The sequence below is a fragment of the Choloepus didactylus genome, chromosome 10 (assembly GCF_015220235.1).
Source record: "Choloepus didactylus isolate mChoDid1 chromosome 10, mChoDid1.pri, whole genome shotgun sequence".
Taxonomy (NCBI): Eukaryota; Metazoa; Chordata; class Mammalia; order Pilosa; family Megalonychidae; genus Choloepus; species Choloepus didactylus.
The window spans coordinates 99,529,865-99,535,903 of record NC_051316.1 but is presented as its reverse complement, the minus strand read 5'-3'; the positions used below and the strand labels follow the sequence as shown (position 1 = coordinate 99,535,903).

Sequence of the window (6,039 nt, the reverse complement as noted above, 5' to 3'; positions counted from 1 at the left end):
ACAGTGTGATTGTGAAAGCCTTGTGGATCACATTCCCTTTATCCAGTGTATGGATGGATGAGTACAAAAATGGGGACAAAAAACTAAATGAAAAGTAGGGGGAAAGAGGGGGATGGATGATTTGGGTGTTATTTTTTACTTTTATTTTTTATTCTTAATTTTACTTTTTCTGGTACAAGGAAAATGTTCAAGAAAATAGATTGGGGTGATGAATGCACAACTATGTGATGGTACTGTGAGCACTGCACAATTTGGATGACTGTATGGTATGTGAATATATCTCAATAAAATTGAATTTTTAAAAAATGTGTTGGGAATCTTGGCTGATTCCAAGCACAGTATATTTGTGTGGTATGTCTGCCAAGACTGCTAATTCAATCTTAGGAAGCATTAATAAAAACACTGTCTTCAGAATAAAATAGACCTGTACTTTGCCAAAAAAATAGACACGTTTCAAATAGACATTTTTCCAAGGAAGAGACACAAATGGCCAATAAGTATATGAACAGATGCTCAACATCATTAGCCATTAAAGAAATGTGAATCCAAACCACAGTGAGATACTACTTCACACCTACTAGGATACCTATTATTAAAAAATAAAATGGAAAATTTCAAGTTTGGTGGAAAATTCCAAAAAATTGAAACCCTTGTACATTGTTGGTAGAAATGTAAAATGGTGCAGCCACTGTGTAAAACATTTTGGCAATTTCTCAAAAAGTTTAATTACCATATGACCCAGCAGTTCCACTTCTAGGTCTATACCCAAAAGAACTGAAAACAGGGACTTGAACAGATGGTTGCACACCAACTTATTCACAATAGCCAAAAGATGAAAACAACTCATTTCCATCAACAGATGAGAGGATAAACAAAATGTGGTATATAAATGTAATGAATATTATTCAGCTATCTGAGGAATGTTAAATCATTATGTTGAGTGAAATAAGTCAGACACAAAAGGACAGATATTTTTTGGTTCCTCTTATGTGAAATATCTGGAATAAACAAATTCATAGAGACAAAAAGTAGATTAGAGGTTAACAGGGCCATGGGAGAAGGTAATGGTGCATAATTCCTTAATGGTTATAGAATTTCCCTTTGCAGACTGAAAAAGTTTTGGGAACAGATGGTGTTTATGATAACACAACATTGTCAAAGTATTTAATTCCACTGAATTGCACACTTAGAAAGGGTTAAAATGGGAAATTTTGTGCTACATGCATATATAAGTACAATAATTTTTCTTTAAAAGTCAGTGATAAAATGATTCTGCAGGGATGATTCTGAGGAGTAGTCTGTGTGGTTTCTCCAAGGATTTCCAGAAGTACTGAACCTATTAAACCACTTATTAATCACCCCCTCTTATTTTTTTTTTTCCTTTTCTCCATTCCTTGTCCTTATACTAATCTTTCCTCATTTATTGCTTAAGAGGGTTTGAGTGGATTTGCAATAAAGGAACTTTGAGTAACTTATGGACAAAAGCAATCAATGGGAAACTCAGGTGTGGGTGCTCCTCAGAAAGTAAATGGTCAGGATCAGAAAAGGATGTCAGTAAGTCACAGGGTCCAAGACATAAAGCTAGGTTTTACAAATTTTGTTTTCTATGCTTAAGACACAAGGTCAGGCCAGGTGAGCAGCAAAAGAGTCTTATTTTGAGCCCCAATATTTTCATATGTCATCCTATCATTGTAGGCAACTTTTATCTGCCCAAGATATTTTGGAGCCAACACTCATCGTCATTCTCATTCTATGAATGTTCAGGTGCAGCTAACCTCACTTCTCAGCATTAGGAATGCGGTACATGATACAGACTAGATGAATGAGATTAACTGGTCCTCTTGGCCACAATTTTTGGTTTAGAGATGTACCTGTGACTCCCCCCAAGCCAGAGATATCTGAGTATCTCTGAAACTATCAGAAGAGGCAATTTCTTTTTCTTGCAGTTGTTAACTTTGAGGATATGGTGGTGTTGGTGGCCCTCTTTTCCACCACATCATTAGACAGCCACAGAGAGCCCAGGGTTCAGATGATGTTGCTTGAGATTTTGTATCTAGCTATGTGGTACTGCTGGACTTCCCAGTTATTTGAACCAAAACCCCCTCATCTCCTTTTTTTGTTTATGTTTTGTGTTTAGGTTCTGTTCCTTGTGACAAAAAATGTCAATTAATACAACTGTTTAAATCTCACAAGACAGGCACTGCTATTCCCAATTTACAGATGAAGAAACTGAGAATAAGAGGTGAAGTTACTTGTCCAGATCTCAGAACCAGTAACATGGATCTGAATCTGTGGTTTAACATTATCCACTACACTGTGCTGTCTCCTTGTTGAGGTATTCAGCATGAGACTATTGTCTTGATTCCTCTTCTCTCAGGTCAGAGTGATCCTTGTGAAAGATGTCAAAGCAGGAAACTAGGAAGGTCCTAAACCTAGCAAGATAATCTACTATATAGTTACCAGTCATTGCCCTCTTACAGAGAGCAGACAGCTGATGAGTGGGGACACAGGGATGGGGTGGTTTGACTGTCAGAGCTAGAAAAGATTCAGAGCTTGAGATGTTTCTGGAAAATCATGGGAATTTAAGGTGCCACAGAGTAAGGAGAAGGCTCTATGTCAGGGACTAGTTCAACCCAGCCATAGTCAGACCCCCAGGCCCTGTCCCAGACATACACATATTCCCAATAGTAGTCTGACCCCAATCCATCATCTTCCCTACAGACCAACATCATCTTCAAAATAATCAGGCAAATAGAATTAGGCAAATAAGCCAGAAAATTCATGAGGACTGAACAGTGGCTGCTATGCAAGACATGTTTTCAGTGAGGGAAGCACCAAGAAATCATTTCCAAAGTTGGGCTACACAGTGTTTCTCTATGAAATCTTCACAGTTCCACTTTCTTCACCAGTTCAAATGCTCACACTGTCAAAGCCAATAAAATGTCACCTCTTTGGTAAAACTGACTATGTACAGGTAGAATTAATTTTCTGCTCCCTCTGCCCCAGTTCTTATTATGCAAAGTATCACAGTCCTATTTGAGTACTTCTAAACTGATCATGTATTGTCCTCCCTTTTAAGACAGGAACAATATCTTATTCATTTTAAATTTTATCATTAGTACAGAGCAGAGTACCTGGCACACGATGGCCTTCTACATATACATATTTGATGAATATGAATTTGTCTCTTGCTATAAGTATTAGCATTGAGAAGGAGGATATATAGCAACTTCTTACTAGCCAGAGATTCTCCATGCCTGAAATGTAAAGACCATAATTGCTTCCTCTAAAGCATTCACATTCAAGGACCAAAAGAGATAAGATATATAAAGAGAGCTAAACACATAGAATGAAATAAATACTAACCCTTGCGGCAAAGCCATTATGATCACACCTATTTTATAGTTACATGAATATGTGTCCCAGTATATACTTCATGCTGTAGTGAGTTCCTTAAAGACAGAAAAGTCCTTATCTCAAAATCTCCCAACATAACACAGTGCCTGTGAAACAATAACAATAAATAAATGCTTGTTGGATAGTATTTTATAAAAATGTCCACATTATCATTAGAATACCTTCAATTAAATTAAATATAGATTGCTCTTGCCACAGTAAGATTGAGAGCTCTCAAAACAACAGAGAAACACTTGCAAAATACACATACCATACAACTCCTCCATGAAATTATTACAAAAGAACACTGATTACATACATGCTTGGGTTTGAGGCATAAGAGATAATTCTACCCTAAAAGCTAAGCATATGGGGTATGCCAGGGTTGGTGGGGGGAGGGAAGGGACACTGATTCCTGAACATGTGGTTGTAACCTTCAAATATGGATTAAAGTTTAGAGACCATGAGAGGAAAGTGTATTCAGGCCAAGAAATCTGTTCAGTGTTCTTTTCATATCCTTGTTCCTGAAGCGGTAGTTGAAGGGATTCAACATGGGGGTCACCACTGTGTAAAACACAGCTGCAATTCTATCTTTTCCCCCAGATTGTGAAGAATGGGGACATAAGTAGACACCAATTGCTGTGCCATAGAACAGGAAGACAACAATGAGATGGGACCCACTGGTGGAGAGGGCCTTTTACCTGCCCAAGGAAGATGGAACCCTGAGGATGGTGGAGATAATGCGTGCATATGACAGGATGATCAGTGAGAGGGGAGCAGTAAATATCATGGAGCCTACTGTGAGCAGAGCTGCCTGGTTGGTATGGGTGTCTGAGCAGGGAGACAACAGAGAGACCAAGTCACAGAAGAAGTGATGAAGGGTTTTGCCTGCACAGAAGGACAGCCTAGCCATGAGCAGGGTGTGCAAGAGGGCAGCAAGGTTGGTAAGAACCCAGCATGCTGCAAGAAGGAGCATGCACACAAGGGGGCTCATGAGTGTGGTGTCGTGAAGAGGCCTGCAGATGGCCACATAGCAGTCATAGGCCATCACCCCCAAGAGGAAGTCATCCAGAGCCCCGAACATCATGAAAAAATGCATCTGGGCCAAACACCCCCCATACAGGATGGTCTGACCATGGGTATGGATATTCACCAGCATCTTAGGAACTGCAGTGGAAGAAAAGCAGATATCAGCAAAAGAGAGATTGGCCAAGAAGAAGTACATGGGAGTGTGGAGGTGCGGGTCCAATCCAATGGCCAGGATAGTGAGCAAGTTCCCCATGACAGTGACCAGGTACATGCTCAGGAAGATGCCAAATAAGAGAGGCTGCTGCTCTGGCCTCTCAAAAAGACCTAAGAGGAGGAATTCAGAGACATGGAATGGTTCTTTCTGTCCATGCCACTATTTCTGGAGAGAGATAAAAGAGACATGACAAAAAGTGTAGAAAGGGTCATACTTACAGCCCTCTCTACCAGAGCAACCCCCATCCCATTTAATTGGGCTGTAGTTCCAGGTCCCTGGACCCTCCCACCTGTATCTGCCCATCTGTTTCCTCCTCCTCAATCCACCAGGGAAGGGAGAGCAACCAGTCAAAAGACTGAAAGGAGTATTAGGCTCCTTCCATTCTTGCTACATATCCACTAAGCCTTACATTCCCTGGCTTCCAGATCCTCAACTCACCTAACACACAGGCAATAAGAGCTGCCATTTATTGACCCCTAAGCATTATACACAGCAGAATATAATTGAATACTCACAAATCTTATTGCAAGCATTTCACAGATGTGTTTTCAAGGCTCAGTGAGATTAATCACTTGCACAGAATCACAAAGAAGGTAATAAGCACAAACTGGGATGCTGAAGATAAATCCCATGCTCTTAAACATCTTGCATCATATCCACCTCTGAGATAAACCTTTCCCTTTGCAGGAGGCAGATGCAAGTGACTCATTCTGCAAGGGAGTAGTTCCCATTGCTCATCTCAGGATGATCTGAGAGACAGGAGGGAAGAATCCTGACTGGCATCTTCTGGATCTAGAGGGAAACATAATGCTGCCCCTTTCTCAGTCCTTACCATGTTTATCTGGCCCAAATAGTATACACCACCAAAGGAACCAGACCTGTAACTACAGTTCTCCTCTCTGGGAACTTTACACTGTGGACCAAGCCTTCAAGCACCCATGGCTCTTCTCAGTGTGTAAAAAAATAGAAGGGTGAGAGAAGCCATGGTGCAGGCTTCACTGAGCCAGCTAGAAAGCAACAAACTATATTTCAGTGACGGATGTTAGACGTCCTTTGTGGAAATTGTGGCCTCAGTATTTCTAGGTTCTGGGCCTCTGGAGTATGTTTCCTCTGGCTGCTCTTCAGAGATGAACATGAGGTAATTGTCCTACCTGCATACTTTGGCCTCCAAGGTGCAGGAATCACCAAGAAGCATTGGAGAAGTGTGCAAAGCGATTTTGCATTTCATAGATTTTGTCCCCAGGGATATGCCTGTATCTCCATTGTTAGTGGTACAGGTTGCTCAGGGGTATTTCCCAGGAAAGCTGGAAACTGTGGCATAAGGAAATCAGAATAGGATATGGAGTAAAACAAACTTTCATTCTAAACCTCTCTATAACATATCCTGGCCCTGCCACCAT

The 6,039-nt window shown here is 40.6% G+C and overlaps 1 pseudogene; it reads right to left on the bottom strand.

Moving 5' to 3' along the window:
• Nucleotides 1–3,850: 3,850 nt before the first annotated feature.
• On the bottom strand, nt 3,851–5,796 carry LOC119545293 (annotated as a pseudogene).
• Between the last annotated feature and the right edge of the window lie 243 nt (nt 5,797–6,039).